The sequence below is a fragment of the Rhineura floridana genome, chromosome 8, assembly GCF_030035675.1.
Source record: "Rhineura floridana isolate rRhiFlo1 chromosome 8, rRhiFlo1.hap2, whole genome shotgun sequence".
Classification (NCBI taxonomy): domain Eukaryota; kingdom Metazoa; phylum Chordata; class Lepidosauria; order Squamata; family Rhineuridae; genus Rhineura; species Rhineura floridana.
In genome coordinates this window covers 110,093,441-110,106,430 of record NC_084487.1, presented here as the reverse complement: position 1 = coordinate 110,106,430, position 12,990 = coordinate 110,093,441, and positions in this window count along the sequence as shown.

The following is a 12,990-nucleotide window of genomic DNA, read 5'->3' as shown; positions in this document are numbered from 1 at the left end:
AGAAAGGGAAGAGCATCAGAGATCAGATCACAAACATACGTTGGATAATGGAACGGAGCAAGGAATTTCAGAAAAAAATCACCCTGTGCTTTATAGACTACAGCAAAGCCTTTTGACTGTGTAGATCATGAAAAACTATGGAATGCTTTAAAAGAAATGGGGGTGCCACAGCATCTGATTGTCCTGATGCGCAACCTATACTCTGGACAAGAGGCTACTGTAAGGACAGAATATGGAGAAACCGATTGTTTCCCATCAGAAAGGGTGAGACAGGGGTGTATTTTATCACCCTATTTGTTTAATCTGTATGCAGAACATATCATATGGAAAGCGGGATTGGACCAAGATGAAGGAGGTGTGAAAATTGGAGGGAGAAATATCAATAATTTAAGATATGCAGACGATACCATACTACTAGCAGAAACCAATAATGATTTGAAACGAATGCTGATGAAAATTAAAGAGGAAAGCACAAAAGCAGGACTACAGCTGAACATCAAAAAGATGAAAGTAATGACAACAGAAGATTTATGTAACTTTAAAGTTGACAGTGAGGACATTGAACTTGTCAAGGATTATCAATACCTCGGCACAGTCCTTAACCAAAATGGAGACAATAGTCAAGAAATCAGAAGAAGGCTAGGACTGGGGAGGGCAAAACTAGTTTTTTTCCATGGCTTTGAAATTTCCAGAAATTTTACATCTCTAGTTGTGGAATAAGGCATTAACAAGGATCCTATTCTCAAACTGGCAGCAAAAAAGGGACGTGGCATGCCTGTGACAAACATGAAGAGACTGTGTACTTCTGAATTTGCCAGTACACTACTGGTGGGCACCCTTATTTTAAAAAATATTTTGGCTAATTTGACCTTGCCCTGTGCCTGGAGGAAGCTCTGGCCCAGGCAGGATCCAGTGGTATCTCATAGAGGACAGTGTCCTATGTGTAGTTGTATGATTTGTGGTGGCCCAAAGCACATTTTGTAGTGGGCAATTCCTTATTTTTTATGGTCTTATGGCATCACACATTTATGAACGTTTCACAAGCATGGGTTTTGATTGAAGCACCATATTGTTAGGCTCAAAGGGGAGAGTCCTCTGCTCATGGAGATATATGATATGGGGTAGCTCAACGCTTATTTTGGGGTTCAGGGACATGTCAACTTTACTTTGGCATTCAGGAACATATGAGGTTTGTTTGTTTTTAGTGTTTTGAACAAATAAGGAATGAGCAAATAAAGAACTGCGAACTAGTAGTAACGATCTTCAACATTGTGCCATATCCAGCTCGTTTTGTGCTTTCAAGACTGTTGAAACAAAGGGTTGTGTCCGAAGCAGCACAGTCACTGTCTTGTCAATGCAAGGATTTCCGCTTGCGCCATGGAACTTTCTCCTCCCCTGCTCCTAAATCTGTTCTAGGGGTTCCCCCAACCCTCTGGAGCAGATTTGGGGAGTGTGGAGGGTGCACACTGGGGGAGTAGGAGGGGGAACTCCCATTCTAACCCTTGTACTGACAGAACACTTTAGCTGCATACCTCCCCCAGTGAAAGTTTCCCTACCATGTTGTTAAAATAGCACGTTAAAATATTTGATTATAACAAATGCATTGTACATTCCATTTTGAATTTGAAATAAGAATGAACGAACTGCACTGGATCAGGCCAAAAGCTCATCTAGCCAGGCGTTCTGTTCTCATTGTGGCTAACAAGAAGCTCCAATGGAAAACACCTGAGCAGAACATGAGCACAATAGCACTCTCCCCACTTGTGTTCCCCAGCAGCTGGTATAAATAAAACACACACAGAGCAATGTCCATAAGCAACCCATATAGAAACAGTTGACATGCTATATGGCATCCCATGACATAATGAGTTGGTGTGACATTTGTCTGTTTCTGTTTCACATCTGGATTGTAAAGAAGAGAAAGGTTGGATGAGAGATTGTGGTGGAGGAACCACCACTTCCAAAGCCCTGCTGGTTATTGCACTGGCCAAGTTGGAAAGTGGGGTCTTTCTTCCTGCAACCCCCACCCTTTTAAGGCTGTAGGCACATTAGTTGCTTCAAAAGCAATGAGAATGGTTTTTCTGGCTGTGTTTTGAAGCAACTCTGCCCTCGGCTGGACACACCTCCCTTCCCCACTGCTGACTTCAGACCTTCAGATCACTGTCTCTGCCTGAGCCTACAGCAAAGTGTTTCTATTGGTCACACATGGAGGGGCAAGGGGTTGATCTACCAATCAATTGCAAAATCTGTTTGAAGCTGACTTTTAAAAAAATGCACTTGAGATGATCTGACCAGATTTTAGAGTAAGGGGCAGAGTTTGACTGGTGTTGTGTGCCCCTGTTTTCAGAAAAGAAAGGGGGAGACGCACCCACCATAACTTGCCAGTATCTCCCTGTCTTTTTTTAGCATATCTTTGCTATTACTGGTGTGCATAGATGTGCTTGACCATGTGGGAGAAGGAAGCTCTCAGGCAAGCTGGATCCAGTGCCCCTTCATGAACAATACTCTCCCGAATGTGTGGGTGTATGATTTATTTATTTAATTTATTTATTTAAAATATTTCTGTCCTGCCCTTCTACCCTACAATAGGGCACTCAGGGTGGCTACAATGAAATAGCACACATATATAGTAAAATACACAATAAAAACACAAACATTAAATAAAAATGCATAAAATAAAATTAAAATACATTTTTGTTGGCCCAAAGCATATCTTGGGGTGGGAAGCCCCAAGTTACTTTTTTCTCCTCTACCTATTTTGGCCATTGTTGGTGTGCAGATTCCCTTGTCTGTGCCATGTATCCACAGGAATCTCTGGTCCAGGTGGGATCTAATGGTATCTCCTAAAGGACATGCGTTCTGCATCTGTGGGTATATGATTTGTGGTGGCCCAAAGCATATCTTGGGATGGGCACTCCCAGGTCTGTATTTTTTATGTTTTTATGACATCATCACACATTTATGAGTGTTTTGCAAGCATAATTGTTTTGACAGAATGAAAGTATTGTTGGGCTTGAAGAGGGAGTCTCCAAATCACGGAGATATGGGGTAAGTCAAAGCTTATTTTGGATTTCAGAGACAATATGAATTTTCCTTCTATTTCAAACTTTGGAGCAAATAAGGAACTGAGAACTAGTAACATTGTCATTTTGCTGAAGGCATACATTCTGTTTGTATCTAACAATGGTATACATTCCCCATTTGGGCTTGAAATCTCCAAGAAATCCCCAAGAAATAATAGAAGTGAGGAGTGTGATGTCCCTGTATATATATATCTGTCGAGAGGCAGAGCTGGGGTCCCGGGGAGTTGGGAGAAGAGGATTCAGATGGATGGCAGAGGGAAGGGGGAGGAACTTACCCCCTTTGGAGTGAAGACGAAACAGAGAAAATGCCAGTGATAGGGTCGCCTAGCAACGGGGAGCCTGAGAGCTCTGGAGTTTCGGAATCCTCCCTGGACATTCTCACGCCCCCCCTTCTCCGCAGCTCAGAGCAAGAGGGAGGGCTGACCACAGCAGAAAAGCGGAGAGACAGTTTACCATCAGCTCCTTCCCTATCCCCCATAGTGGAATCGGAAACTTCAGAAGAGGAGGGGGTGATGCTTCGCCCCTCACCGTGCACACGTAGACAGCTGAAAAGGCAGGAGAGAAGGGGGGGGAAGGTGGGCAGTACCTGAGGGGCAGTTAAGGAGGAGCGAAAGGTTGCACGCCCGTTTGGCCCCTTCTTAAAGAACAGGCAGGAAGCAGCCCCTTGCTCTGTCAACTTTCTCCCAATGCCGCAGGACCTGTATCCCTGTATTGCTTCATGAGAAGACGCAGTCTTTGTTTGGACATTACCCTAATAAAACACGAATTACTTACAACCTCTGGTCTGGTTCCTGAGTCTCATCCTGGGCCTGAGAGCTTGACAGAGCCACCTAAATCACCCTCAACGCTCTCTTCACTTGACTGGGACAAGATGTCAAAGGGAGCAGCGGGGGGGACGAACCCCACTTCTGAGACGGAAGAAGTGAAACTCTTGAGGACTAAGGTAGCTGATTTGCAGACGGATGTTCAAGCCCTGCTAGCAGCAGTCAAGGCGCTGAAGACGGATAATCAAACCTTGAAGGCCACGATAGATCAGATGCGAACAGCCCCTCCAGCTGCCACAGTAAAGGTCCCTATTGGACTGCCCCCAAAATATGCGGGACAAAGTGATCAGTTGGCAACTTTCATGGCTCAATGTGAGTTATATCTGGATGTCAGGCACACGGAATTTCCAGACGATGGGGCTAAAGTAGCCTTCGTGATTAGCCTCCTGGAGGGAGAAGCTGCAAAATGGGTGACTCTGTATCTCGTGAGAAAGGATACTGTCTTAAGAAGGTACAGAGGATTTATACAGGAGATGACCGAGATGTTCCAAGACCCGCAAAGAGCTGAAACAGTAGCGCGGCAGCTAGGCGCTCTGAAGCAAGCTAAAGGGACTGTTTCCGAGTACACTAACACTTTTAAAATTCTGTCCCAGGAAACTGGTTACAATGACGCCGCCCTGATGTTTATGTACCGGAGTGGATTAAATGCTGAAATCCTGGATGAGCTGGCCAGGACCTCCCCCCTGCTGACCTACCAGGGCTCATCTGGCTATGCCTACAGATAGATCACTGGATGGAAGGAAGGTGCCTGGAAAGGAAGCAGGAGGTCCCGAGATACTCAGCCTCGGCATCCCGCAGCAAGACCCTTCCCACTGCAGGGATGGCAGGTAATGCAACTGAGGGACAGGGAGGGACTAGGCCAAGACTGTCGGAAGAGGAAAAGGAAAGACGACGCCGGGAACGTTTATGCTTTTATTGTTCAAAGCCGGGCCATGTGGCCAGAGACTGTGGACTGAAAGGGGGGAAAGCCGAGCCGTCGGGAAACTAGAACACCCAGTCCACGTGCAGGCCGGTGGACTGGGGGCAGCGTTGTATAAAGGCCCCCCAACGATCCAACCTCCCTCAAAAGGGGTGTTGGTCTTTCCTATTCGGATTACAACTTCCAGAGGAGTGGTGTTTAATTCCACGGCCTTAATTGACAGTGGAGCCTCCACAAATTTTATTGATGCAAAACTAGTCAAGCGTCATGGAATTTCCCGGTGGAAACTGGACGCTCCCCTAGCCGTGGAGACCATCGATGGGAGACCCCTGAAGTCAGGAGGGGTGACACAAGCCACGGAGGAAGTGAAACTTCAAATCCCTGGGCATGAAGAGTTCATTTCGCTATACGTGTCAGATCTCTCGAACTTTGAGGTGATTCTGGGAATGCCCTGGCTAGCAAAGCATGAACCCAAAATAAGTTGGAAGGAGGCGGTGGTGTGGTTCACCTCACAGTATTGCCAGGAGAACTGTCAACCTGAAGGAATCAAGAACACCTTAGTGGGGGCAGTGCAAGAGATCGAGCAAGTGACCCTGCCGCCGAAGTATGAAGAATTCAAAGATGTATTTGATGAAAAAGAGAAAGAGACTTTACCCCCCCCCACTGCCCTTACGACTGTGCGATTGATCTCGTGCCAGGAGCCAGCATCCCATCGGGGAGAATCTACTCTCTCACAGAGATTGAGAGGGAGGCCCTGAAGGAATTCCTGGATAAAAACCTGAGGCGAGGATTCATACGCCCCTCACAGTCCCCTGCTGGAGCGCCACTATTGTTTGTGAAGAAGAAGGGGGGGGAACTCAGACCTTGTAATGACTATCGCGCATTGAACCAGATCACCATCCCTAACAGCTACCCGCTGCCCCTGATCTCAGAGTTGTTGGATCGACTGCGCTCCACAAAAATCTTCACGAAGCTGGATTTGAGGGGAGCGTACGATCTGATCAGAATGAAGGAGGGAGATGAATGGAAAACGGGATTCTTGACCGCTTATGGGCAGTTTGAGTACCTGGTCATGCCGTTCGGACTTTGTGGAAGTCCAGGAGTTTTTCAAAAGTTCATGAACAACGTGTTTAGAGACCTGTTGGACACGTATGTAATCTGTTACTTAGATGATATCCTGGTGTTCTCAAAGAACCAAGAAGACCATGATCAGCATGTGAAAACAGTGCTGAAGAGACTGAGAGAGAATCACTTGTATGCCAAGTTAGAGAAATGTGGATTTGACCTCCAGTCTTTGGACTTCCTTGGGTACCGAATCTCAGCGGAAGGAGTGGAGATGGACCCAGGGAAAGTAAGTTGTATATTGGACTGGGGCCTGCCTAATACCAAAAAGGATGTACAACAGTTCCTAGGGTTTGCCAACTATTACAGAAAGTTCATTCCAGGGTTTTCCAAATTAACAGCTCCTCTGACTGACTGCTTAAGGGGAAAGAAGAAGTTTCAATGGACACAGAATGCCACCAAGGCCTTTGAGGAGCTGAAGAGAAGGTTCGCTTCCGAGCCCATTCTGCGCTTTGCTGACCCGACCCGCCCTTTCATCGTGGAAGCAGATGCTTCTGATTTTGCCATCGGGGGGGGGGGTCCTTCTGCAATTAGACCAAGAAGGGAAGGAGCTGCACCCCTGCGCGTACTTCTCTCGGAAGTTAAAGCCTGCGAAGAAGAACTACACGGTATGGGAGAAGGAACTGCTGGCCATCAAGGATTCTTTTGAAAACTGGAGACAATACCTAGAGGGGGCCTCTGATCAGATTGAAGTGCGCTCCGACCAGAAGAATCTTGAAAGCCTCCAAACAGCCAGAAAGCTGAACCAGAGACAGATAAGATGGTCCCAGTTCTTCACTAGGTTTAACTTCCAGATTACTTACCATGCCCAAGCCAAAAACCAGAGAGCGGATGCCTTATCCAGACAGCCACAATACAAAGAAAGTGAATCCGAGGACCAGCCTCAGTACGTGATCCCGCCAGAGAAATTAATGTTGGGATCATGCCAGCCTTCATGGGAAGAGGAACTCAAAAAGGCACAACAAGAAGATGCAGACATGCTAAAATATCGGCAGGGACGGGACAAGGTCAAGACTCAGAAGTAACCTTTCACTGGAGAAATGGACTATTATGGTTCAAAACAGCCAGATATGTGCCAGAAGGGGAATTAAGGTTCAGAATCCTACGCCAGTGCCATGATTCCATCACAGCGGGACACTTTGGGATTTACAAGACCATTCAGAACGTGGCCAAGGACTTCTGGTGGCCTAAAATGCATCGGGATATTGAAAGCTATGTAAAGTCCTGCTCTGTCTGTCTGCGGACAAAAACACAAACAGGAAAACCAGCAGGACTGTTACAACCGTTACCTGTCCCACACAAACCCTGGAAGGACCTCTCCATGGATTTTATAACTGATCTACCCAAGTCCCAAGGAATGACAGCCATCTTAGTAGTGGTAGATCTACTTACCAAAATGGCGCATTTTCTTCCTTGTGCAGGGGCCTTAGAGGCTAAAGAAACGGCCAAGTTATTCATCAAAGAAGTCTACTGGCTGTATGGATTGCCAAACAGCGTAGTTTCAGACCGAGGAACTCAGTTCACAGCCAAATTTTGGAGAGCAATGTGGAAACAGTTGCAGACGGAATTAAAACTCTCCTCCGCCCATCACCCCCAGACAGATGGGCAGACGGAACGCTTGAACGCCGTTTTGGAAAGATATTTACAAAGTTATGTGTCCTATCAACAGACTGACTGGGTATCATATTTGCATTTTGCAGAGTTCGCCTACAACAATTCTCTGCACTCCAGCAGTCAACAAACCCCGTTCTTCGCTAATTATGGATTCCATCCTAAAGTCTTTCCAAGCAGCTCAGAAGGAATGCTGGTACCGGCAGCTGAGAACTTCCTTAAAGAATTGCAAGCGGCGCAACAGACACTGAAACAGCAGTTAAACGAAGCCAAAACAGAGTACAAGCGAGTTGCTGACCTGCACAGGAAGGAGGGCCCCCCCCCTTCAACCGGGAGACCAGGTATGGCTGTCCACCCGCTTCCTCCAGATGCCGGGCAAATGTAGAAAATTACAAGACAAGAGGGTGGGTCCTTTCGAAATAGAAACTCAAATTAATCCCGTGGCGTACCGACTGAAGCTACCTGACACGTTTAAAATACATCCTGTGTTTCATCGATCCCTCTTAACGAAAGCTGCCCCTCCCAGTGAGTTGCGGCCGGAGGAGCCTCCCGGAGCTCCACTCCTGATAAATGAGCAGCTTGAATTTGAAGTTGAGGAAATCTTAGATTCCAGGATCAGACGCCACAAGCTGCAGTACTTGATTCACTGGAAAGGCTATGGAGTGGCTGACAGATCATGGGAAGATGCAGCTGATGTGCATGCTCCAGATTTGGTAAAACTTTTCCATCAACGTTTTCCCCACCGCCCCAAGCCAGACAGGGGGAGGGGGGCACAGCTTGGGAGGGGGGATGGTGTCGAGAGGCAGAGCTGGGGTCCTGGGGGTCCCGGGGAGTTGGGAGAAGAGGATTCAGATGGATGGCAGAGGGAAGGGGGAGGAACTTACCCCCTTTGGAGTGAAGACGAAACAGAGAAAATGCCAGTGATAGGGTCGCCTAGCAACGGGGAGCCTGAGAGCTCTGGAGTTTCGGAATCCTCCCTGGACATTCTCACGCCCCCCCTTCTCCGCAGCTCAGAGCAAGAGGGAGGGCTGACCACAGCAGAAAAGCGGAGAGACAGTTTACCATCAGCTCCTTCCCTATCCCCCATAGTGGAATCGGAAACTTCAGAAGAGGAGGGGGGGATGCTTCGCCCCTCACCGTGCACACGTAGACAGCTGAAAAGGCAGGAGAGAAGGGGGGGAAGGCGGGCAGTACCTGAGGGGCAGTTAAGGAGGAGCGAAAGGTTGCACGCCCGTTTGGCCCCTTCTTAAAGAACAGGCAGGAAGCAGCCCCTTGCTCTGTCAACTTTCTCCCAATGCCGCAGGACCTGTATCCCTGTATTGCTTCATGAGAAGACGCAGTCTTTGTTTGGACATTACCCTAATAAAACACGAATTACTTACAACCTCTGGTCTGGTTCCTGAGTCTCATCCTGGGCCTGAGAGCTTGACAGAGCCACCTAAATCACCCTCAACGCTCTCTTCACTTGACTGGGACAAGATGTCAAAGGGAGCAGCGGGGGGGACGAACCCCACTTCTGAGACGGAAGAAGTGAAACTCTTGAGGACTAAGGTAGCTGATTTGCAGACGGATGTTCAAGCCCTGCTAGCAGCAGTCAAGGCGCTGAAGACGGATAATCAAACCTTGAAGGCCACGATAGATCAGATGCGAACAGCCCCTCCAGCTGCCACAGTAAAGGTCCCTATTGGACTGCCCCCAAAATATGCGGGACAAAGTGATCAGTTGGCAACTTTCATGGCTCAATGTGAGTTATATCTGGATGTCAGGCACACGGAATTTCCAGACGATGGAGCTAAAGTAGCCTTCGTGATTAGCCTCCTGGAGGGAGAAGCTGCAAAATGGGTGACTCTGTATCTCGTGAGAAAGGATACTGTCTTAAGAAGGTACAGAGGATTTATACAGGAGATGACCGAGATGTTCCAAGACCCGCAAAGAGCTGAAACAGTAGCGCGGCAGCTAGGCGCTCTGAAGCAAGCTAAAGGGACTGTTTCCGAGTACACTAACACTTTTAAAATTCTGTCCCAGGAAACTGGTTACAATGACGCCGCCCTGATGTTTATGTACCGGAGTGGATTAAATGCTGAAATCCTGGATGAGCTGGCCAGGACCTCCTGAGTCTCATCCTGGGCCTGAGAATATCTAATACTGTAAATATGGTAAGTGCGGGTTTATTAGAGTATATGTGGTAAGTAGACTGAGTGAGAGGGAGGAGTACATGGGTTGGAATGTTGATGAGTGTTGTATTATGATTGGCTGAGCGTTTTGAGGGTCTGAAAGTATAAATGAGAGGATGACAGTTGAGAGGGAAGTTCGGTTGGCTGGGTTTTGGAGGGGGGATTTGATTAGGCAGGTAGTGAGGCAGGTTATTAATGACTGGAAACATAAAGAGTAATGCATCTTACGAAACCACATGCTTGTTGACTATACCTTTAAGTAATCTTGTTATTCCCTGTGTATATAAATAAATATTTCTTGGTTTACCAGAACGCCTGATCCTTGGCTGATTTTACACAGACCAGAAGGGTGGGCAGGGCATACAGTATCAATGGTGGCAGCGGTGAAGAGATAGTGTAAGATCATCAGGTATCCTGAGCAACCTAGGGCTGTATTCTTTATAGGCATAACGATACAGGGGGGTTGTGGCCTGCAAGTGCACCCAGACACAAAGTAGCAATAAGCCAGGAGACTAAGGCACAGTCTCAAGGCAATATTGTTTACAGGGAGTGTCTGGTGGTGCTGCCTAGCAGTGGGATCTTGTGAGATCTTTGCTAGAGCTGGTGAGAGAACTGTTTTGAGACCAGGACCCTGAGGTGGGACTGTGACAAGGCGATGACCACAGGAAGGGGCCTGACAAGGAGCAATACAGATAACCCCCTTCCTTTATGTAAGAAGGTTGGTGGGGAAGGTCTCCACAAAATAAACAGTGGATGTACAACCTGCTCCTGAGCTTGGGATTCTTTGGCTTGGGTTCAGAATAGGGTTGCCAGTTCTCCGGCTTTTGCTTGGAGACTCCAGTTTTTTTTGGGTCCTCTCTGGGTCTCTGGGTGAAACACCTTAATCCATGAACTTTTAGCTTTCATTTTAAAAAATTAACTTTCTAAGTGGTCTGGTTCAAAAGATATAAACCAAAATGTCAGCCGCCCCTCCCCCTGCAACTTCTGTTACTACCAGCTGCTCTAATCCCTGCCCTTTCAGGTTTTTAGCCAATAAGTGAAGTCAGGGTTGTGATTGACAAGATTTGTTGAACCGCAGGCAATACCTAAAACCCATTTCAAGTTCTGAGAACGGTTTGCTTTTCCTGCTTGCCTCACATAAGGAATTCAGTAAATATATAGCTTTTAGCAGCATAAAGTGTACTTCCTCCATACAAGATTGGGACTTGCTTCTGAGTAAACATCCATAGAATTGCACAACAGAAAATCACTGCAGGATTTTGTTGGATATATATATACAGTGGACAGTTTTAGTTATAATGGAAGTGTATATGCAGGTTTTTTAAATTACTTGCAAAAATGGCATATTATACATTTTATCTTTCAAATAAATTTTGAACAGAAGTTTAAAAAAGTGTACATGCTGCAGTGTTATGCTTTTCTAATTAAGGAGTCAAACAAGTTTAAATTTTACTGGACTGTTGAAGAGGTCATTTTATTTGTCTTATTGATAACCTGTTTTGAAAACCACCTCAATATGAAGCTTTTCTTGAGAGTAAAGCTACAATGGTAATTCCACATACCTGGGAGTTAACCCCATTGAATTCGGTTGGACTTACTTTTGAGTAGACACGGTTCAGATTGTGCTGCAAATTAATGGAACTTTTGACTGGACATAGAAAAGGATTGTGCTGTACATCTTTCTCTGCCCCTCCGATCCTTTTTTTTAAACAGGCAGAGCTTACTTAGGTGTCACTGCTTTTATTTGGCAGGAAACTAATACTTACCAAAAAAAAGTTCTGCGATGGCCAACTGGTTTTAACAATAAACTATTAAATGGGATGTATGTATTTTTACATCTCCAGGGAATATTTCCAACAACCATGTGAGGTAAGAGTTGGAAACCAAGGCAGTTCACAATAAGAAATAAAGCTATTTAAAATCCAATAACCATAAAACAAATATAAAACAGTTGCAAAACAGCTTAAAGTGGCATGATTCTGAATTTTAGATTGGGTGAGTGAAGTTCCTTATTGAATTGCAGTCCTGTGCATGCTTCCCTGTCTGAGTAAGCCCCATTGAATACATTTGAACTTGCTTCTGAGTAAATAAGCATAGGCTTGCACTATAAGCATCTTTACAGGTTGTGTAAATAAACATCTTTGACACTCATGCTTATATAAATATTGCTTCATACTATTTCTTGATATGTATCTGATTTCACACTATGGTTGGAAATTATAATTTACAAATTATTTTCTCTACATTTATATGTGCCCTTCTTCCTTGGGGTGGTCATGGTTCCCCTCTGTTGTTTTCACCCTGAGGGGCAGATTAGGCTGAGAGAGGGTGTGTAGTACATGGTCACCCAGTAAACTTTGTAGCTTCTTTCCATTTTAAAATGTAATTAAAATTATTTGTATGCAGAAAGTTTAGGAAGTAATGCATTTCCACATAATACATTCAAAGCGCATCCAACTCGCATTTAAAATGCATGACTTCCCCCAAAGAATCCTGGATAGTGTAGTTTCCCCCTCACAGTTATAGTCCCCATCACCCTTAACAAACAACAGTTCCCAGGATTCTGTGGTGGGATTCATGTGCTTCAAATGTATGTTGAATATGCTTTAAATGCATGGTGTGGCTCTGCCCTAGTATGCTCTGTATTCATTAGCAAATTGAAAAGAACAATTTTAAAATATACTTTTTTAAATAGGGCTGTAGCTCAGTGGTGCATGCAAAGGTCCAAAATTCAATCTCTGGAAGAGACTATAGCCTGAAATCCTGGAGAGCCTGTGCTAGTCCATGTCATCAGGTGGAAGGGAATCAAAGGCTTGGGGAAAGTTGAGCCACTGTCCCATCAACATGAGTATGTTCTACTGGGAGACTTTAAAGAGTGGCAAAAGTTGTTGCGGGGGTGGGGGTAGGTCTTAAACTGAGCTAGATGGTATCAAATGGATTCCTTTGTTCCTAAAAGTGGTAAGAAACCCAAGGGCCATAGTGACGCTGAAGTTTATGTATTTTATTTACAACATTTGTATACCGCTTTATTGTAAAAAAATCTCAAAGCGGTTTATAGAAGGAATTAAAACAATAAAATTATTGGCAATAACAGTTAAAGACAGGTATTTAAAACATTCAAAATAATAAAACCAATAATGAGTTAAAAACAGATAAAAAACATAATAGCTTCTACATGCCAGGGTAGGCTTGCCTAATGTTTTTAGCAGGTGCCAAAATGAGCACAATGAAGCACCTGCCTAATGTAAATGGGCAGG